A 23,231-nucleotide genomic window follows, 5' to 3' on the forward strand; every position below is an offset into this window, starting at 1 on the left:
CAATGTTCATCCTTTTTTTTTTTTTTTTTTTCCCTGCCTTAATATTTTCTCCAACTTAGCAAAGCTTCTCCCTGTCTAATTCAGTAAGTTTCTTGCGGTTTTGTGAAGAGCTTAAAATAAATGTGAAAGCAGCGAAAAGCAGCACTGGGGATTCTTGCCTGGCTAGACAACAGTGTGAAAGCAGTGCTTCTGGTCCAGCAGCATCAGCTGCGAGGGCCTAAAGAGCTCCCATAGCCCAGGGCAGTAAATGCCCATCTGCTGAACACATGTACACCATCCTGCCGGTTATGCCAGAATGCGACAGTCCCAGATATCAAGGGGGTGGTTTGCGGATGGTGAGTTTCCTTTCATTTAGCAGCGGGGAGGATTATTTATTAGAAATACAAGAACCTTTTTTTTTTTTTTTAATTTGGAGTCTCCAATTTGTTAATTTTCCTCATTAATCATGTCTCCAGGCATGTGCATGTATGAGAAACCAGTCTGTTAGTTCTTGCATCAGCTGCCTTGTGCCAGTCTAAATTCACTGGGAGTTATTATTATATAATATTAATACAGTTATTATAACTGGGGGTTATTATTATTGGTCATCCCAAACATGAGACAATACCTTTAGGGAAAGAGCTGGGGCAAAAAAGCTGCAGCGCTAGCACGATGTGCTGGGGAGCCTCCCAGGGCTCTGGGGCTCAGGGTGGGCAGATGGAGCACAGGGCCCCACTGCTGCACATCTCTGAGCTCCCTGCACCTACGACTTGATCAATGTATTTTGTCAAAACCCCAGTGACTTGTTTCGTTACCTTTGTATCCCTGCTGCTAAGCGATGAATGATGCTCCTGGAGATAATAAAGAAGCAGCTGTACAGTTACCCCAAAGGTATCTGTTACAATTTAATAATATTTTTTCCTCTTTTTTTTTTTCTCCACATGAGCTCTGATGACATCTCTTTGAGCAGCTTTTTCCTTCTACTGCCATTTTGTCATGTCCCCTGTAGTTTCAGAGTGATTTTCTGCAAACCAATTGTGGTGATTACCCTGGGTCTGCACACAAGTTGGCTTATTGCTGTGCAGTTTGGGCAAGGGTTGGACTTCAAGGGGAAGGCTGTGCCACAAGAATGAACCACATGGAAAGACACATGCCAACCAGCCCCAAAGTCATTGCAATCCTCATCTTACCAGCACTGTTTAATCAGGTAGACTTTGGTGAATGGATCTCAACAAGTTAAGACAACAGCAGGAAACGGGTGGGTGTTTCTTCAAAGGAAAATAAACCCAAATGTGCTTTTTAACAGAATTCACCTTTCAGGGTGTCAGCTGTTATGAAGTGATCTCTTTTCTAGACTGTCCATGTGCTTTGAATTTATGGTCCTATGTTTTCTTTCTCTGATGTTGACAATATGCCTGGGAGCATGGCCCCTGATTTATCAGTTACCCCATTTGTTACAGTCCACAATGACACATCTTTTTTACTTCTCCTAGCAGGTATTTTTTAAATAAAAGAAAAGGCAGACTTCTTAGCAGCAGCTTGGTTATTCATCAATATTATTAGATTCTCCCTTCCCTCTCCTGAAGCTAGGAATAGAAACCTATGAAATTACTGTGGAGGATGCACTCTTAAAACAAAGCACTGAGTAAGGAGGATGTGAAAAACATGTACAGCTGAAATAGAGAGAGAGATTTTTATGCACTGCTCTAGGAGGAATATTGCATCCAATACTCAACATATGAGTCGGCAGGACCCTAGCAGGGGAGAAACATGAGACAGGCGGGGAGGGTGCACCGTGCTCTTTCCCCTCTGCTGGTGCTCGTTTCTCACTTGCATGAGGCTGGGGGGAGCTTCTGACCAGAGCCATCAGGGTATAACAGGTGCTTCTGAAGAACTGGATTTATTCCTTGCTTTCAAAGTTGAGACTTACATGAACCCAAAGAAAAGGTGATGCCTCCATGATGTCTTGGAGTCGTGTTTTTGGTGCATTGCTGGTGCGTGGACATCTTGCACCGGAACAGCAGGTGGCAGATGGAGTTGTGTTCCAGCTCGTTTACCCAAAATGAACCAGGGAGTGGGAGCAGCCACAGGAATTCACACACCTGCAGCACCCTGGCACCAGCAGCCTGCCCAGGCAGGAGGCAGCATGCAGCATCCTTCCCAGTATAATCCTAGAGGGTGCTCACCTGCTTCCCAGACTGGGGAAAGGAGCTTTGCCCTGGGGAAGTGCTTTTATGGCATGTTTATTTCTAGTCCTTCCCAGTCAGGTTCAGTTTTGGCATCACATTTTTCAGTGGGTGACCTGAGGAAACTAAATCTGAAGTGAGGGATATGGCCGGCATGCTGGAAATTTTGGCAAGAGCTGGTTGGAGGGAGAAGTGCTTGAGGGTCCATCTCACCTACTCATAGCAGTAGTTGGCTTTTCAGTTAGTGCTTGTGCTCTCTGTCTTTGGGAGAACTGGGAAGTTCTAGCTGGACAATGCTCAGCGCTCTCATTAAACAAGCAGAAAAATAAAAAAGGCAGCCTTCACTCCAAGCCCATCAAAAATATATACAGAGGCAAGGAATTTAACAGGGCAGAGCAGTTGGTGTCAAAGCTCCTATTATCACACCTGTGCCCTAGTTACACGCTAACAGATCTTAGGCATGAAGGAGAACCTGGAAAAAGTGCAAATGCTGTATGCAGCAGAGAGCTGCTCCTCCAGCCAGCGCAAGGAGAGCAGCTTTCATCTTTCAGCTGCGGCTGCTTTGCTTTTGGGTCTGTTAGCAGTCCATGATATCACGGAAACACAGCTGCTATGTTTCTGCTGCAAACACTTAGCTTTCAGATGTGGTACTGCCTAGAAAAGTCCTGGGCTTCCCAGGAAGTTATTGTGCTGGCTTTCTACTGCCTTTCTGGCAAGGGTTAATAAGGCCATGGCATTGTCGATTGACAAAATGTGGAGCTTTTCTCTTTGCAGTTTTCACAGGCACAAGGTTCACCTGTGGTTCAGTATTTAACTAAAATTAAAGCTGACAGCTTTTCCATATAAATTAAATTAATGAGATGTTTGAACTAGTGCTAAATTGTTTGTGTAGATCTTTGCTGCTTGATAACATCTCCAGGCTCCCTTCCCACAGGCACTCTCCGTGGCCACGCAGGTTCCCCTGCCTGTGCTGGGATTAACAGAGCAACTGGTACCAGTGCTGCATGTGCTAGAGAGGTGGCCACACAAATTCCCTGCTTGATGCAGAGATGCTATTGCATAGGGAAAAAAGTTTACGCATAAAAAAAAAAAAAAGGCAGTTTTCTGTTTTTCTGATCAGGCACGACACTTCTGTGATTTTGCTGCTGCCAGTCCAAGGCAATGTCTGGTAGCAGTTCTGTCTCACAATGCTTATGCTTTATGGAGGTCTCTCTGCTTTGCCTGTTTCTGCAAGCTTTTCGCTTTAGACCTGCTTAACTCAGCCTCTTCTAGCCCCTTGCTGCTCACAGCCATCCCTCCGTAGTTGCTCTCTCTTCCTCACACGCCACATGTGCTGCTGCTTCTGATCACTTTCAGTTAAAATGGGCTGGGTTTACAGCGGCTGCCGATTAAGCTAATGAGCTTGTTTAGGCTGAAACGGGCAAAAGGAAGAGGCATATATATATAACCTGAGGTAGCTTTTTGTTTTTTTAAGGCTTAGGAGCAGTGAGTGTTGTTGTCTACTATTTGCCTGTGTTGCTATCTGCAGATGCTGCTGGGAGCTCAGTGGATGGATTCGATCTGGGGGTCAGCTTGAAGAGGTAACAGAACCCTGACATTTATGGGAAGCCGGACTAGCGGTATGCCTGTTCCATGAACAGCTAGGTGGAAGGGGGTTACATAGAGTAAGCAAGAGCTATAAATGCTACTGTTTCTGTCTTAAAGAGATGCAGTGCTCTGAGGAAAGCATCAACTTTGCAGAAAGAACAGAGCAATAGCAGCCTTGTAGAAGGCAAGCAGAAACAGAAGCTTGTGTGACTCTTTATTTTTTTTAATCTCTGAGTGTTTACTTTGGTGTATCTTTGTAGTAAAAGACTTTCTTCATTATAAGCACAACTCCCTGCTGCAGGGTATGGAGGTAGCTGTGACCTGGGAACTGTAGCTGCCCAGCTGAGAAGGGGACTGAGCATGTTTGCTCGTTGTTGTTTGAAAAACTAATCTGAGCAAATATCGCTGCCTGAGGAGCTAATAGCTGGGAAGGAGATAGGAAGGTAAAGTACAGGCAACAAGGCTAGTTTACATGTATATCTTAAGAGACCTTTAGCTCTGGTCTGATACCTTAAGGAATAGGGAATTTCATGACTGTTTGTGGCTAAAAGTCTGTGGTTTGCAGTGAAAATAGTATCTGTCTTTAAAAACTTCAAATTTCCTTGTCTCATTTCCTTTCATGTCATTTGCGTTACATTGCTATTACAGTTCAGGAAGGATGTAGAAGGTGTTGTTGAGTAAGTGCTTATTATATTTTCTACTCTTTGATCCATGTTTGGACCGGTGGAAATGCCACCTAAATGAACAGCTTGCAAGGCTGGAATACAGGTAGCATGAGCATCACTTTCATTTGCTCACGAATTAAAGCAGGCTACTAGACTCTATTTCAGTAAAAGGGGAAAATGTCATGACCGTTGCTCAAACAAATGTGCTTCTTCTTAGGCCACTGATATTACTGCAAATGTTAGGCTGAATAGCAAATTGCCAAACAAGACTGAATGCCACCAAGGCAAAGGATTATTATCCTTCTGGTGGATGGAGAGTGGGTTTCTGGCAAATGGTTTGTTATCCAGGATTCCACTGCTCCACAGAGCTGACATTGGACTGAAAGTAAAGCTGTGTTTACAGCGTTGTCTCTTGGCCACTGACGTTCCCATCAGATCAATATTTCCATGGGAAATCCAGATGCTGTCTTATGATCAGAGCATTTGATATTCTTTGGGCAAAACTTGCTGCTTCTTTCTGAATCATCAAATGAATAGTCTAGCCATTAAGTTGTTTTTAAAAATAGCATCCATTTCCCCCACTCTGTGTTATATGTTCTGTTTAATATATGCAAACGCAATACAAGGATTGTTTAAAGAAGCAAATCAAAGACCCATCTAGAGCAAAAAACCCTTAATGCAGGGAGCAACTAGTGCAGAAGACAAAAATGAACATATACAGCCCTGACCCGCAGACTTTGCAGCTCACAGGCTGTTGTGTTGAGAGTGACTGAGAAAGCGAGAGATGGGTGGGATGACAGGGACAAGAAGAGAGACTAAGGCAGGGAGGGATGTTGTGATGGGGAGAATATGGGGATTAAATTTAACGAATGTAGTGGCTTTGGTTGGATAACTCTTTGTGTAGGTTGTCCCTGCCTGGGATGTCCAGTTTGAATGGCACTCCAGTATTACAGGGTGTCCAGCTGCTGTTTTAATTATTGCCATATGGATACATCAGGCAGCTTTGAGTAATCTGAGCCTTTTGGGGTGATGCAGTGTTTCTTCAGGATTACCAATGAGTTTTGTGTCCTTTCCTGTTTGCATTCCTATCTGAGATTTACAGCAAACAGCAATGAGAAATGCCAGAGGGCAACTTTTCAATTCTTAGCAAAATAAAAATATGTGCCAGGATTCATGCATATATTCATGTGGACACCTGTGTTATTGAAACACATTTCCTTTGCTATTTGTGATGTATTTACTTGAATCATTCAAAAATTCAAGTAATGCATAATACTAAAACTCCCCTGTGGAGCTTAGTAGGAAACATGAAACTTTATTTTGTGCTTGAAAATACTGCATTATATATTACTTACTCTTTCCTTCTAGCATAGAGCCTTATTCTTGGCTGGAGCCAGTGCAAACCCCAGAGGCTTTCAAACTTCTTTGCTCTGACCAGAGTGAAGCTGTAATTTTTTAAGGTCAATATTTGTTTATAAACCCTTTTTCTGGGCTGTCTTATTTTTCACCTGGTACTGAACTTACTAGTTACCAAAATGTCTGTGTCTTTGGTGCTGCTTTTCTCCCATCTTCCCACGCAGAGAACTTGAGTCTTATATTTCTCTCAGGCTCGTGTTCCAGGTGATTCACTCTTCAGGGAGATGTTGGCCATATAAAGACCTTGCCTATGTGATTTAGAGGAGCTGGGACTTCATGGCTGTGAAAGGATGACAGACTGTTAAGACAGTACAGTAGGGAGAAATATGGTGTGATGTTTGGTGGGAAGTGTGGCAAGGTCCTGACTCACTGCTCAGACACCCTCCTATTTAACATATGTCCAAAGTGTAACTCTAAGCACATTTGCAGAACTTATTGCTGTAACAAACTTCAACAGCCTAAACATTTGAGATGAAGAACGGGAACAGAGGCCTTCAGGATGGAACAAGGGAAGAATACCAGGGAAGATTAATATCCTGCGTCTAGCTGCATCTATGCTATGGTGTCGTGCTGTCACTCCTGTACTGCTGGCACAGGTTCCTGGTGTGAGGGATTTGCTCAGTAGCACACCACTGTTAGGAGATGGTGGTGCATTCCTTCCTCACACCATGTGAAACTAATGGAACTAATCCGGAGTTCCTGCTCTATGAAATTGCAGTACACTGGGCCCTTCTTGTAGATGTGGTTTCAGCCTATGAAAGCATGCCTTGTTTTCTACCATGAGGTTGAAGCAATGGCGCTCATTCTATACCTTCTAGCCAAACCTGGGTTCAAGGTCTCTTGCTGGTGAAAAATCCATAAATCAAAATACTAGGACATGCCTTGCTGATAATTGATTCTTCCAAGAATATTTGCCCCAAATCTTTAACTATTTCCAACAACAAGAAGTTATAATGAAGACTAAGTGTATTTATGAAGTGAAATCATTAACAATAGATTAGACAGTGGAATCCAATTTCCTGTTCCATCAGTGATGCTAACACAGACTGAAATTTCATTGATGTATTGGGCATCATTGTCATCCTCTTAACTGAGAGAAAAATTGTTTGCCATTTTCCACTGGCTGTACCTTGCAGGCGAAACTGCATCTTATACAAAGTATCAAGCCAGAATCCTAATGGAGAAAGTATTTACAAGAAAATAAATATTTCACAGCTATCTCATATGTGCTTTGTATTTCATCATATTTAATGTATGAATGTATTTTACTAGTGTGTATTTTTTCCTCTTAACTGATGTATTAAGGAGCTTAAGGCAGAGAAATACATCTGTGTGAATGTCATCAGGGTTTTATAAGAAGACTGTATAGAGTACAGGAAACCTTCTAAGAGCAATCTGTAGTTCTTGTTTTATTTTTTTTAGAACAGAACTGGAGAGGCTTAATTCACCACTTTTCAAGTATTAAGTCCTAAAATCCAAGTGTTTGAAGTTCTGCTCCCTGCTTTTATGTGACATGCAGTCAGCCCTGCTGTGGCTGGCTCTGCTCCCATGTTGGGGGAAGGGTGGGCACAAGCTTCCACGTAGCTCACCAAAATGGGCTTCACAGGCAGTAACAGAGAAGCAGCTGTAATTGTTGATAGCAAGGGTTATTCCAGTGGACCAAACCCCATAAAGATGAGTGGAGATCTGGACTAATCTGAACCCCAGTGTCATCTGCACAAGTTGCTGCCTTGCTGCTCACTGCTCTTCTGGTCTATCAAGAATGCTTTAAATAGCAGGAGATCTTGCAGGGAGCCTCAAGAGTTCTTTCAAAAGGGAAAATGGATGGTTTAATTCTGCTCCTTTCTTTCTGAATGCTCTACATACTCCTACCCCAAGATCAAGTTTTAGCATCTTAAGTGGTCTTTGGTAGAAGACTGCTAAACTGCAAGAGGGATGTCCGTATTATGGACGCTGATATGAGTTTATTGCTGTGTGTATAGTGAGGTTGTATCTTTAGCCTAGTGAGCACAGAATAAATCCAAGCTACCATTTACCAGGTCCTGTGAGGGGCACTTGGCGTTTCAGTCATCACAAGGTCACTGGCCTGTAACATAATGTTCTAGGATGTTATGTAGATCTGGAAAGAGTAGGCTTATTTTCATATGCTGGTGTTTCTCTAAATAACTCCCTGACAGAATAATATGATCTGGCAAAATCTTCAGGAGAGTCTCATGGCCAGGAAAATCAGTTCCTGATCACTGGTGGCGGTGGCTATGCCATGTGTGGCCGGGCAGGTAGCAGCCATACCTCTGAGCAAAGGCAGCAGGGCCCTTTGTGTAAGGAGAGCCTTTCTCCAGATTTCAGACCACTGGCTTATAATAAAACTAAAATACCAGAGTTTGATCCCAGCAATATAGCAAGGCAATGATTGATACAAAGGGAAATAAAAATCAATACTTTTTTTTTTAGGGGAAGGTAATTTTTGGAAACTTTATTCTAAAAATGGACGTGAAAACTTTAACTTCAAAAGCAGAACAAATGTGGCTTTACCGTAGGCTTCTAATGAAGTCTGTTGCTTTTCTGCTGTCATCTAAATAAGCCTAAAAACACAAACCAATCAATTTCTGAACCAGCTCCAGGTGACCAAAATGAAATTCAAATAAGATAACAAAGAACTGTGTTTTTGGCCTTGTCTTATTTTTTTATACATGTAACCATGATATTTTTTGTCATTGCCGTAAATCCTAGAAAGAGGAAAGTGTGTGTGTGCTTTTATTTATTATTTTTAAAAAACGGTGATGCTAAAATCCTCTACGTGTGAGCGTTTCTGCTACGATAGTTGCAGTGTTACCTCCCACAACCGTCTCCTCCACTGACAAAGACACTGGGAGCCACATGGCTGTGCTCGCAGTGCACCCGATCAGCCCCTGCTGTGCAGGAAGGAGGCTTCGCCCTAATAAGCCACAGCCTCCAGGCATGGGGTGACCTCGCCGGAGGGCTGGAGGAAACAGTGTTCAGAGGGAAGATTCACTAGAGGAGGCCTGTCACAGTGCTTAGCGCCTCTGCCTTTTAACAGAATGATTAAACACAAAACAGAGCTCTAACTCCAGTTAAGCAGCCAACAGGGGCTTTACTCCTTGCTTTCGCTTAGTATGCAATGTGGCCAGCACGTGAAGCCAGGTAACTCTGTTACTTCCTGAAGGATTAGTGCCCCCAGAAGAGCACACAGGTTTTCTTTTGCAGAAATCCATGAAAAGATCCCAGGCCTGACGCTCCAGATTCAGTTTTAAATTGCCCTTTGGAAAAAGCTACTCCAATGAAGTTTCTGTGAGGTTGGGTCTTAAAACGTTGCTGCGATGCTGAAGGACACAAATGCAGCACTGTCCTCACCATAAATCATGGCGTGGTGACGATGTTTTACCTACTGCACTAATAGCACGGGGCGGGGTTAACTTCAGCTGTTGAGTCATTTTGTGTATAGTATGAGTTCACTGTTTAAGTCTCCAGCATGTTGCCCCACGCAGAGGCCAGAGAGGTACAGAAAGCCATCCAACAAGGACCCCAGCCTGCTCCTCTAGAAGCTTTTCTGGCTGGCATCCCTCCTGGGTAGATGGAGCACTTGCTTGTGCATGGGGCAAGACCTGGGAATTGGGTCTGGGCTGGAGATGTTGGTACTCAGCTGGAAACGGGTGCCCCGGTCCCTGGAGAGGAGCCTGAATTTGGAGACCTAGTGCTCAGGACCTGGGCTGGAAAAGGTGCAGTCTGGGTCCTTTCATGGGAGGCCTCTGGGAGGAGGTGGCACGTATTGCAGAGGAGTGGCACAGTTAAAATAAAACGAATGAAGGATAAAAGTGAAGAAGGAGCTAACAAATGGGAAAGAGGCTGTCTGTAGTAGCAGCAGGCTGGGGGTTCACAAGGGAGGGTGCTTGCTGGGTGGGACGCGTGGGCTGACACCGGTTTGCAAGAAAGAAGTCTGCTGGGGATGCTGAGCAGAATGGCTGTGAGCAATCCTGCGGTTCTGCCTCTGAGCATCCCTTTCCTGTGCTTAATGCTGTGCTTTCAGGCTTGGGAGACCTAGATGTGATTCCTGCCTCTTCAAAGTAAATTTGGAGGCCCTGGAAGAACGCAGGCTACCTTGCAAAGTCCATCCTGTGACTGAAAAAAAAACATTCCTCGCCATTCAAATCAGAATGTGCCACACACAGCACTTCCCCAGGGGGTACAGCCAGCAGACGCGTTGGCAAGCTCCTGCAGACCACATTTGGCAAAATAAATGCTCGCAAAACCAATAATAACCACTCAGAACCATTCAGCTTTGCCTGCAAAACCAGAGAGGCTCCAGGACTTGTCTAAGATCACACAGGAAATCTGCAAAGTGGGCAACTGTATTAATGTCTCCCCTTCATAGGGTAGTGCTGTAACAAGCAGACCATCCTTGAATAAAAGCAGTATAAGGAAACAAACGTCTGCCCTACTGGGAAGGGAGAATAGAGGCTTGAATGTATGTGGTTAAAGAAAGGGGGGGCAGGGGGCTGAATTATCTGTTTTCTTCTGTGTTCATGAATTACCTAGAGAATATCAGGAGGTCACAGACTGGGGGAATTCTTCTTAATGCTGAGACTGTTCTCTTAATGTCATGGTTGTGTTTTGCACATCAACATCAAATACTATGCGGAAAAATTATTCTGTTTAGAAAAGCATCAAAAGCTGTCTTCAAAGAATAATGTATCATGATCATGTAAGTGCTCTGGCATTTTTGATGTTGCCTTCTTACTCACTAGACTTTAATGATGTGATGAGTGACTTTTTGTCTATGAAAAGTTGCAGAATTCTAACTTTCTAAGCAGCTTGCCTCTCAGTAATGTCTATTTTCGGTAGTCCTCCCTGTTGCTTTATGTTTTGATTGTATGCTTTTAAGCTGTTTTTTATACAAAGTGAGGGCTTTTACTTTCGCTGGGCAAGTGCTCCTAATTTACAAATTCTGCAGGCTTTGTCTATTTACAAATCGAATGGATGAGTTAAATTGGATTGGGACAATGAACACCCAAGGGATGGTAGATGATGCCATCTTCTGAAGCGTAGCCTTCATCTGGCTTAGCTGCATTGGCTTGATGTAACAAATCAGCTCTGTTTACCAAAGTGCTCCTGGTGTTTGCTTTGTGCATCCCTAAATGTCATCGCCGAGAAGCGTGTGAAGTTCCCACAGGCCCACCAGTCTCAGCCGTTAGCTGTTGTTAGGGAAGGTAACAGAACTCTGGTCTGGGTGGCTACTTCTTTTTAAAGCAGGAAACTTCAAAAGTTGATCTTAACGTCATAACTAGAAATGAAGGACACAACAAACTGATCCTGTCGCTATTAGCAGAAATCCTGTCTCTGTTTGTGCTTTCTTGCAACTGCATTGGAGGAAAAAGTCATTTTCTAAAGCTCTGACATTAAGCTTATCTATCTTATGGAGCTTGCATTTAATAGCCAGATGATGCAAGTTATTGTTTTCCAGGGAACAGTGTATGCTGCATCAGTTTTCTTTTCATTGTTATTTTTAAAGTCGTATGTCTCCATTACTCTGACAGCAAGGGAAGTGAGCAAGATGCATAGTCTTTGGTGACAGCTGCCATTTGCCTCCCCTCTTGTGTGCAGGGAATAGGGACACCAACAAAAAATTTCTCCTCTGTAGCATGACTGGCTGCTTGACTGCCAAAACAAGCTGTCCCTGCTGCTCCCTGGCTGGAGCTGTCAATTCTTCAGGTAGCAAGAGAGCAATCAAGGGAAAAGATTTCCAATTTTTCTGCTTGAGGTAACTGAACTAATTCTTTGTTATCCTGAGCACTCTGCTCCCTCTTCCCTCCAGTTCAATGGGACATTTTTTGAGTTCTCTGATTTTGACATCAGTCTGGAATAAACCTGTTGTTCTGGCTCTTGCCATCAAAGTATGAGCTATCCCAGTGGTCCTTGTAAGGGCAGATGGAGAAGGCAGAGTGGGCTGGGGGTGTCTGAATTGCAGCTGATGGGCAGTGCATCTTTGGAGAGCGTCATCCCTTTTCCCAGTGGGACATGGTGTGTGCAGGTATTGGTCAGTGGGAACAGCTGCAGCATTTGTCATGGGAAAGAATTAATACCATTTAAAATGAATTACATGCTTGAGATAAACTACCTCCTGCAAGTGTGTTGCATCAGGAGAGTCTATAGCTTGTATTTAAGAGGATTGACAAGGTATTTGGGCTTCTCTGAAATAGGGAGAGATTTAAAGTCCTGAAGGAACTACAAGTTCTCATCTTCCTTGGAGGTCTGTGTTTCTCTAATCCATGTCTATACTTGCTTACATGTAATTAGAGACAGGCCCTGAAGTGACTTAGTGGGTTGTGTACATGCTGAATCCGCAGCTGAGACCAATTCATTTGTCAAATGTAAGTCTCGAACACAGCCCAGCACCTCGCTCTGAAATGCCATAGCACTGGGCCTCCAGCAGGCAGGGGAGAGGCTGTGGGAAGGTCATGCTCCTCTCTGCTTGTGAAGGCTTTTCCAGCTCACTTTCCGTTGTGGCAGCAGCAACGGTACTGGAGAGGTTACAAGAGGCTCTGCACTCGTAACTTTCTTCTCCAGGTCTGGAACTGCCAGCCACATCTCTTCCTGCATTGCAGTAAGCATCAGAGTGGTCCAAAGTCCTTCTCACGTGTTCCTCACTGACTTTGCAGACGCACAGCTTTCAAAATCCCTGTGGCCATGAGATCAGGTTGGAAGTGACTGAGTTAAACATCTGCTTTGGAAAAACGCACGTGCCATGAAATCATGTCTATGAATGAAAACAAGCTGGAATTAAACATTTGAATTACTGGAGTAATTATGCTGGTAAAATGGTATGGAACTAACTGATGGAGTCATGGTGGTATGGCATGTGTATCTTGTGGTTTCCATAGATACAAACGTGACGGTATTTTGCAAACACTATACACCACCTGAAACATATTTCTGCTACTTCAGAAACAATAATTACACTTAAGTGCCTTCTGCACAAAACATTCCTTAAGTGTTTCTTGAATGATGAAAACTAAACAAGTTTTCAAAGGTTACTTCAGCTTTCTCAGCTCCAATATTAACTCCCCCCCCCCCCCCCCCCCCCGACTAGAGGTGGAAGAAAAAGGAAGCAGAGAGCACCTAACCCAAGGTCTGTGAGCGTAATTTTGTAATGGGCTCCAGTGAGCACAATTCAGGTTGGTGCAAAAGACTAGGGTGGACACATGCTGTGTCTGTGGCAAGGCTGGTTGTAGCCATGGAGGGCGAGGGAGGGAGATCTGTTTGGGAGATACAGCCTTGAGAGAGGACTGAGAGGAAGAGACAAAGGAAGATTCAGGGTAGAGCAATGGGGTGAACAATCATGTTCACATCAAGCAACGAATCTGAAGGTGGCAGACAGGTGGGGAGAGACAATGGTTCCTTTCAGCACATGAAGGCTGAAACCTCCAGTAATAAGAAGTTATAAAGAAAGGGACATTGAACCTAAGGCAGAACTTTGCTGATGGGAAGTCGTCGTCTTCTAGAAAGACAATTTCCAAGTGAGGCCAATGGTTTGAAAGTGTGCCAGCCCTGCAATCAAACCAAGGTGGAGCCCTGCACCCATCACGTTGTGTTGGGTGAAGGCTGGATCTCCCAAGTGCCTCAGCCCCACAGAGCACAGGGAGTACTCGCCTCAGCTCAGATCCGGTGCTGACTGTGGAGGCTGAGCTCTGACAAAAATCTGGCTCAGTTTGTGTCGGAATAATTGAAACAGTCAGAATTATTATTCTCCCTTTCCAGTTCTCCTTCATATCAAATATGCATTTCCCCCCTCTATGCTCTAATTAAAAACTAAAGGAGGAGGAGGAGAAAACTAATAATGCCAATTACACATTTGGCTTACGAAAAAGAAAAGAAAAGCACACTCTAATGCGTTTGTGGACAATAAGTAGGAAATGATTCACGCTTAATAAACCTCTTTGCTGTTAATCTCCCTTAACCTAGGGGTTCTGTTACTTATATTGAAATGTCTCCTCACTTTCTGTTGCATTATTGCAAAGAATGAGTTTTCATTATTACTTTTTGCAGCGGCTATTGAGCCCGCTGGGGCCCTGTGCAGCTCTCACAGAGTGTGCAGGCTGATCGCTGTCGTGGTGCAAGCATTTTTTTACTATGGTGTTCCTTCCTCTCACCCACCAAAGCACTGGGAGAAGCTGAAGAGGAGGTCCCAGGCCATGTACCAGTGTTGGGGAAGGGTTGGCCGTGGCTTTCTTGGTCTTGTGTTCTTTGGGTAACCCTGCTGTCCTCTACCCAGGGGGTGGATGCTTTGCTGGGGGCAGACATAGGAGGGCTGTTGGGGTGGTCTGCTCATAATGACGATTGAATGCCACTGCTGGAGAGGTTTCTGGGTGGATTCCCACCACCTGAAGAACTGAAGACGAGTCTGTGCTGGAGAGTTTAGGAAGGGACCCCCAAGCTAAACATCCAGCAGGCCTCCTGCTCATTGCTGGAACACCAGGAGCAGAATGGATGAGATTAGCACATTGTGTTAAAAACATATTTTTCTTGTGTGATGCATAGTCTTTCACAGCTTTCTCATCCCATGGAGTAGTGCCCAGAAGCTGATGTTATACCGTTGTAATTGGGAAGGAGTGGGTGTGGGGGTGTGTGTGCAAGGGGCAGAATGGATATTGTTGACAATCCCTCATGTTCAGTTACTTTCTTTACAGCAGTGTCATTCTCCACTTTTTTCCTTGTCCTTGGGCTTCACGCATTGAAAGATTTCTCAGTTTTGGTCTGTGACATGAAATTTCTCCATGCTTATTCTGAAGCAGCCATGTCTGCAGAAGCTGGGTGACTCATCTTGTCTATAATCAATGGCTCGGGAGGCCACAGATGCTATCAGTGTTATTGAGAGCTGCAGATAATAACTGAGCCCCTTGTGACGCTGCTGCAGGTGCGTGGCCAGGTCGAGGTGAGCGAAGGTGCATTTGTCAGTGGGAGCTGAGAAGGAGCAGCAGCACCAGTGGTGGCAGATGAAGTGTAAGAAGAGGGGGAAAAAAAAAGAGATTTCTGTGGAAGGTCTACTGTCAGATATACTGCCCCATGCTTTCACTTTATTGTGATGGCAGATCTTCCTTTCCAGCCCAGATGGACCTGAGTTTTTAGAGAAAGGCAGCATTTCTGGCTGAGACATCTCCAATACACACTGTTCACAGGAGAGTCAAATCTTGATTTGATGTCAAAGCCATGAAAGGAAACTTTTTTTTTATCATTTCATTATTTCTGTGAATCAAACCATGTGTCTGAAATCCTTTAACTTTCTTTCTGAGAGAATGATATACTAAATTCAGAGCTGGATAAACATTAAAACAGGAACATTATCTGTGTGGATTGTAGGTCCTTTATCAGAGATTCAGAATGAAGTCTGTACAGCTGCATGTCGTTCCTGGTTAATGTAATCAATACACCACTCTCTTGCCCTGTTACAGGCAGGTTACATTTCTCTGGTTCTGGCCAGTGAATTTTGAAATATAGCTTGCATAAATTTGCCTACTTCTCACTGTGTTCATTAGAAAATACTTTTAACTATCTCAAAATCAGACTTTCAAGTATAACCATTTCTCCCCTCTGTGTGATTTGCTATGGAAATTTCACCTGGAAAATCAAAGCTTTTAAGAGGTCATTTCTACTTTCATCTTTTCCTTTTGAGGTCCTAATACATCAAAAATCTATACTTGGAAGCATACATCTCTACTCAAACATTTAAAATACCTGGAGTTCTTCATGGTCTAGAATGACTGAAACCATGAGCATCTCGCCACATCTGTGAGAACACAGGACTCACCAGAGCTTGAGGTGAGGTCCCAAATCATGTGAAAGCTTGGGACACTTGGCTGAAGCAGAGCAGGAACACATCAGGACTTGATAAAAACTGGACAGACAAAATCCTAAGAGGCCTTATTTTCTAGAGGAAAAAAGGCCTGAGCTGAGGGGAGTCAGTGCTGGGCAGTCAGCAGCTGGTCGCTGACCCTCAAGGCTTTCTTTAGCTGGGAACATTAAATATTTAGGCTTTTTTTTTTCCCATCCAACCTCGCAAAAATTCTCCCTAGGTGTTCTGCAGGTCACCACTGGTAACTGAAATGATCTAAGAAACCCCACCTGAGTGGGAGCACTCACCATGGTGAAGGTGAACAAAAAAGCACACAGAGAAGCAGCCATCCTGGCAGATTCTGATATCTGCATGTCATGTTTCCCTCCCTCAATTTAAAATGCGAGAAGCAAGCAGATGCTGCAGGGAGGCACTCACTTTAGGTTCAAAGAGCTGTTTGTTTAAAGGATCAACAGATCCAGCACTGTATTTAGTGTTGTTCAAAGTGCTGGACTTGGCAATTATTTTGATTCATCAGTGTGGTAAGTGAAGCATCCAAGTGTGACAGAAAGTTCCCCATATTTTCTTCTTTTTTTTTTCTTGTGTAACTGAAATATTTCATCTTCAGAGGCAGCTATATTAAAGATTAACATTCTGTTCTTGACAGGTATTGTCAATGACTTGTTAATTTAGTGTTAATTTTACAGGATTTTTTTGGCATTCATTCAGTCTCTAATCCACAGGTTATTAGTGCCAGAGGGACATTTCCAGTAGCACCAGTGTCTGAGCATTAGGCAGCAGATGTGCTTCCTATCATCACAAGGGAAACTAGAGTTGGATCCATCTGACTTTAACCACCTAAAGGGTATAAACTTAGGGCAACAAATTAGAAAACCAATGTATTACGTGTGCTCAGCCACTTTGCTTCAAAATGCTTTAATAGTTCTGTATTCAATAACAGCTAGAGCCAGGTGTCATAGTGTCTGAAATAAACTGCAGGAAAAACTCATGCACTTTTCTTGTTATAAGGTAAAAGCAGCAGATGCTTGTGACATCCTTTCTCAGTCCACAGGAGAGCTGAGATACCACAATTTTATGACCTGAGCCTGCAGTGGATTTCTCACACGAGTGACTTGCAAGTACCATTTCTTCCAGATGAGATAAACAGAAGTTTTGATCATGAAACAAATGCTAGTAATTCAAATTCCACTGATGCTTTCTATAGAAAGTTCTTTAGGAAATGGACTCTTAGAGTCCATTTCATGCACTTACAGTTTGCAAAAGTACCTTTCCAACAGCTGCCTTGTGTGCTCAGTTGAAGTGTAGTTAAGAGGCATCTCTGCAGCCTGTTTGTTGCCTGTTCTTGGCAACATTTCTGCCACAGTTAAACCCTTGTTGCTGATTCAGGCTACAAAGTCACCTGGAGGGGGACTTCAAAACATCAGCAGCAGGACTACTCTAGCCCGCAGAACATGACAGGCAGCTGAAATCCAAATTGCTGCAAGTATCAGGAAAGCTCAGAATTTATATCAGATATAATATATTACAAGTGAGATTTATAAAAGGATTACAAAAAGCAGTTAGTTAATGCTACTGGCAGTGAACAGGGATTAAAATATTCATCTAGTTACTGTTTGAATCATGGAGTCATTTATTTAGTTTTGTAATGAAGCTGCATACTTTAAACTGACAACAAATAATGCTTTTATTATCACTAATATTTTACAATGTCCATCTATCAAAATCCTTCCATGCCTTTCACTTCCAAGCAAAGTCATCTTGCATATAATCAGTGCATAATAGAGAATTTCCTCAAGCAACAGACATGCTCACAAGGGGGTAGATCACCCAACCATGTTGTTGTCTGCCTTTCTACCCCCCTTCTCTCTCCAAAGCTGTAGCATTTGGAGATCACCTCTTTCCTTTTCTTCCCTCTGGGAGGTTATGTGATGCTGGTTACAAGGCAGCCTCCTCCTAATGTTTCCTGCATTGTGATATTATTCCTTCAGTTGCTGTGTTTCTGGTAATTTGCACTTTGTATGACTAGTATTATTTTACAGGAAAGTCAGGTCTTTATTTCAGAAATGGTTGCATTTAGGCCCCTGTAATTCCACTCTGAGACTTGAACCTTTTTACAGAAAAACATCCCTTTTTTTGCCCCAGACCTTGCTGTGGTTACCTGCTGCAATATTGCTGCAGTTCAGCATCTTGGCAACATAATCTATACAATGATCAGCAAATGTAAAACAAAAACTTACTGCCTCAATAAAAATGCATTTGTGGCAATGGCCAGTATTAGAGGTTCACTTGTTACTGTTTTTTAATTGTCTACTTGCCAGGAATAATTTTCAGCATGCTGTACATCTACAGTAATGCTTCCAGGTGCACTGTAGTGGTTTATCATCAAAAAGCTGCAAGTTCACCTGTTGTTATCGACTGTAAAGCTTGATGAAGTCTGCCTGGGCTGATAAAACAACCTGGTGAGGAATCATCAGCTTCAGCTGGAGCTTTGGATCTGTGCAATCCTTTGATGGCCAAAGCACAGCCCTTGGACCATTTTCTTCCCAATGCAGCTTCATGGATTTCAGTTGCCACCAGGTTTCTCAAGCTTTCCTGCTCCCAGGCTCCTGGGTGAGATAAAAATACTGTTCATTCCTTATTTAGGACCAGGGTAGGAAAGCTCAATGGTTTTCTAGTTTTTGCTCTTACTCTTAAGTCAGCTTACTTTTTAAAAATATTCAGCAAAGAATTAAGAAGCACGACTGGACTTGTTTCTGTGCCTTCCTGGATTCCCATGGCCATTGGTCACACTGCACATTGAGTGGCTTCCAACAGCTGGTTATTTCCTATGTTGTTTTCTGCTGACAGTAATAAATTTAGCCGTTGGTGTGATGGTCTGGGAAATTGGCATTAATAGTGATTTTGAGTGGCTGGTTCCTTTCCTCCTGGGTCAGACCACCCCTGGTACTTTGCAGGCTTTGCTCCTTTACGATGTACTGGTTCTGCTACATGTCGACACAAATTACTCAGTTGATTTGTGTTTGAATTCTATCTTTTATACTTTTATACGTAACTTGTGAGTTATGCGTGAGCTGTTTGTGGCTTTTGTATGCACAATGATTCATCCCCTCCTGACCATCTGTGGGACTGAAATTTGCTCTTCCTCTCAAACAGCACATCTCTTAGCAAAGTCTCAGCCTTTGTGAGCAAGAAGCCAGCCGACAGCTGGGCATCTGCTCACAAAGCAGGGAGCTGCAGCTTGGGTGTCTCTTCGCCTTTGAAGCTGCAAAGTGATTTTAGGGCTCATAGAAAGCAACATGTAATAGTTGAAGGAATATGAACAGTGGCAATCAAGGAAGGCAAATATAGTCTTAAATAAGATTAAATATAGAATATTGAAAAGATACCATAATTATTTCAAATAACCAGTCGTGTTATGTATATACTTGAAAATGATGTAGCAGGAATCATGAAGGAGAAATAGAAAAGGCATATATGTGTGTGCATATATAGCAAGGACAAATAGGATGTGGTTACCTGAATGGTAGATGCATTAAATATTTTCATAAAAAGAAATTTTGGCTGCACAGGTAGGAAGGAACAATTTCCATTGCAAAAGGTTTTCTGCTTCTGCCAAGTAAGGGAGGTTTGAGAAAAATGCCAATGACACCTGGGATTTATTGCCCAACTGTATTGAATATAGAGTCCTCTTCAAGGTATAGTCAGGAAATAGAGGATGTGTGAATTACAAAACCATGATATCCTTCTCCCATGGATTCAGCTAAGGAGATTCCCCAAGGTTTCCCATCTCTACAATTATTTCTGATTCTTCATAACCTAGTTGCTTTGGATTTTATTAAGGCAATATTAGCATGCATTCTTCAACCATTATGTTGTGATTCATGTGTTCTCAGGGCTCCTTCAAACCGTTATCTAGAACTAGTTTTCCATGAGCCTGGGGATGTATTAAACTTTGCTGAAGTTATTACCCTGCTTTCTCATGGGCAGTGTGGGAGGGGACGTGCTGTACAGCTGTCCTGTCCCAGATTAGTGCTGGTGTCAACTCCTTCAAAGATTTCTCCTTCTTTGCAAGTAATTTTAACGCATTATTTATTAAGTATTAATAAGCCACATATTGGGCATCTGTGCCTGTTGGGCAAGTTCTTTAAAGTGTTCAGCTTAAATATATGCAAAAAAAATACAACTCAACAGTAGCTAACGGTGCACAAAGGGCCAGCCAGAAATTCCAAAGTAACTTCTCAGTTTGCATGGAGACTCTGTCCTGTGCTTCTCCTCCTGACTGCTTGGGCAATGCCAGCAGCTCCTGAGCAGGCGGGAGTTAACTGTGCTTGGAAGTGAACTTGCCTGGATCCTTATAGACATTTGTTTAAAGTGACCAAAATGACTGTAGGTTCACAAAGAGTAAACACAGATTTCTAGACATAAGGTTTGTGAGGATTTGGCAAAAATGAAATTCACCTTTCCAGAATATGCTTCTTCCCACAGCATGCACTTTGCTTGTGGGACCCACTGTTATTGCTGAGGCACTGTGAAAACCCCAACCTCAGCAGAATGCAAGGAAAAAAAAATAACAAAAAAAGAAAAAAAAAACAACAAAAACACAAAAAACAACTTATCTTCTGAGGTGCGTATATACATGTATTTAAATTAAGGCTTTCAGGCATAACTCAAGTCCCTTTTGGAAGCCTGTCGTTCCATAAGATTGCTACTACATTCCTATAAACCACCTGGACCTGGCCACTGCATTGGAAAGGACACTAGACAAATGCCTCTCCAGACTAATTCGGAGCTACGTTCTTACTTCCATGTGACCACAAAATAGAGACTGTTTTGTCAAAGCGTGTTAAAGCTGCTTGAAGTCATCAGTCTTCAGAAGTAAATGTGCTCCCAGGAGAAGTTTATACCAAGCCTCAGATCATAGCCAGTTTCAATGCAGTCCTTGGACAAACATCTCATGAACCACCTGCACTAAACATTGTTTTGTACCTCTGGGAGACTCGCAGCCAGCCCTCCCTGGTGCACATCCAATGCCTGCAGTGTTGAAAGGAAAACCAGCGCTGCAAAACCCCAGGTGTTCTGGGTCTGATCCAGCAGAGGTACAGCTACGTGGACAACTTGAAGCCTGTGAGCAGCCATGCTGTGGGTGCAGATTCAGCTGTTCTGCAGCCTGCAAGGATGGAGCACCTGCATGGGCTGAGCCCCCACCCGCTGACTTACAGCTTATTTTGGAGGAACTCCTCTTGCGCTGGGTTCTCCTTCCCAAATGCCTCGCACAGTGGGTGGGACAGCATTAGGAAAGCTGGCTGAGATGCCTGGGGTGACCCAAACAGGCTGGCTTGTCGGTTCTGAAGTGAGCTATATGCTCTTAGCTTGTTCTGCTTGCATTTTTTTTTAATTTATTTATTTTTAGTGGGGGATGCAATGACATGCTGGAAAAAGAAAGGGAAAACAGGAAATACTGATGCTCATGTTACTTACTTGACAGTGATTTTTCTTCAAACCTTAACTCTAAGGAGCATAACACACCTGATACAATACAGAAAAGCTACATCTGAACTGATGGCTGGGTCAGAGGCTGTGAAGCCTGGTGCCTCCAGCATTCTGATTTGCTGCATTATTTCAAAACTCCCTGACACACTAGGTCAGATGTTTGGCAGGTTACAGAGAAAGAAAGAGAGTAACTTTCAATTTCTAAAACACTATATCCAGTAACTAGGTGGGAAATCCACTGTGTGCTTCCTACTTTAGCCACGTGGATGTGAAACATGCTGTACCATCCAGGTTTGGGTCATCAGACATTACTTATCTTTGTCTGCTAGAGTGGATGGCAGCTCTGCTGTTGTCTTCAATAGCAGCAAATATAAGCTAGCACTATGTGCTTCTTAAGAATGCCATTCTTAGCATGAGCAAACAATTCAGAATTGCTGCTTAGGCTATGAAATGCCCTTGGGCTTTATCACAGGCTAAAAAGCAGCTGTGGTGGTCAGGGATGCTCCCCCTTGCTTAGACTTCCTGTGAAAAGCGAGGATTTCTGTGAAAAGCACATCAAACTGTTTAGTGTTCTGCTATTTGCGTATAGTTCCTTCTGAGACTGGAAAAGGGAAAATAGAAGAGAAGCTGTGGATGCTCCATCCCTGGAGGTGTTCAAGACGAGGTTGGATGAGGCCCTGGGCAACCTGTTCTGGTGGGGGGTTTTGAGCTGGATGGTCTTTAAGGTTCCTTCCAACACAAGCCACTCTATGATTTAAGGGGAACAGGTTAGGCAAAATATCAGAAATTAATATAAAATTATCCTTTGTGAAATTATCCTTTTGTATCCTTTTAAATTAAAAATTATATTAAAAAAAAGTAATTTTATAAGAGTGAAGCAAGTTTTTAAATAAATAATTTTTCTGAATATCTAGGACTGAAGAAGGGAACCTCCTGTACCTTTTTTTGTTTTTAAATCCAGGGCAGATGCTTCTCAGTCGTGCAAGGTGCAAGGCACTCGGGTCTCTCCAACAAGGCCACAATACGTGTCACAGAACATCAGATCAGGCCCACAGATTTCATGCTCAGTCACTTTCTTGGATCAGACTGGAGCACTGAGTAGCCTGCCAGAAAAAAAAAAAAAACAAAACAAAACAAAAAAAACCACATTTCCATTGAGAAAGAAATGCTTGGGGCATTGTAGGGGCAAATCACTATTTTTTTTTTTTTTCCTGGAAAGTAGAACAGAGCATCCCCCATGTTCACCCCCTTGGATTCTTTGTGTGGAATAATTCCCTCCAGGGTAACTTCAGTACTGTGTCTGATCTTGCTTCAGAAACCTCAAGTCCACATCCAGCACCTGGAGGGGGGAAATCAAAATGCAGGATAGGAGGTAACTACAGCAGAGATAGGGGAGTTATCTGGGAGAGGTGTGGTCGTTACAGGGCATGGACGTTGACTCTGTAGGAAAGCAGGGTGCCTCAATTCCAGCATGGATGGCTCAAACCCTTCTCTGTGCCTTGGGTCCTTTGTGTTAGTTGCGCAGAGCAGCACCAAAGCAAGGCACAGAGCGCAGAAACGTCACCTGCCGGTGTGCAAACCTATGGGTGACTCAGCAATGCCGGGGTTTGCTCAGTAATGGCAGATTGCTCTGTGTTTCTAAGTGCGTTACTTTTTTTATTTTTTTGAATTTTCTAATTACCTTCTCTTCAGTATTGATCCTGTGCTCTTTTAGAAGCTAGATTCATCCCGCGCTTCTCAACAGAGGCAGAAGAGAAAACATTTGGAGTCTCAGGTGCTCCGCACTCCAGCAGCCACGTCTGCAGGGCTTGTTTTCTGGCTGACAGTTGGTCTGGGACTCTTGATTGTTTTTTTGTTTTTTTAAGGGCTGTGATTTTACAGCATGTCAGGATCTTATGTCCAGCTCCCTTCTCTGCAAACCACTTGTGGACAGTTGACCAAGCCTAAGTTTAATGTTTAAAAAAAAAAAAAAATCAGTCATGAGATTCTGTTGCCAATTCTCCTGTCATTCCCCTGTCCTGTTTATAGCTTAGACTTGAAAAG

At 43.2% G+C, this 23,231-nt stretch overlaps 1 protein-coding gene across 1 annotated transcript in view; it reads left to right on the top strand.

The window, feature by feature from the left end:
* The window catches only part of ZIC3 (Zic family member 3), a 222,996-nt gene that overhangs the window by 155,743 nt on the left and 44,022 nt on the right, over positions 1–23,231 (top strand). The window contains exon 17 of the mRNA XM_083796726.1: positions 3,640–3,745. The gene's annotated coding sequence lies outside the window, so the exon portion shown is untranslated. The remainder of the gene's footprint in view (positions 1–3,639; positions 3,746–23,231) is intronic.

Source organism: Anser anser (genome assembly GCF_964211835.1).
Source record: "Anser anser genome assembly, chromosome: 13".
Classification (NCBI taxonomy): Eukaryota; Metazoa; Chordata; class Aves; order Anseriformes; family Anatidae; genus Anser; species Anser anser.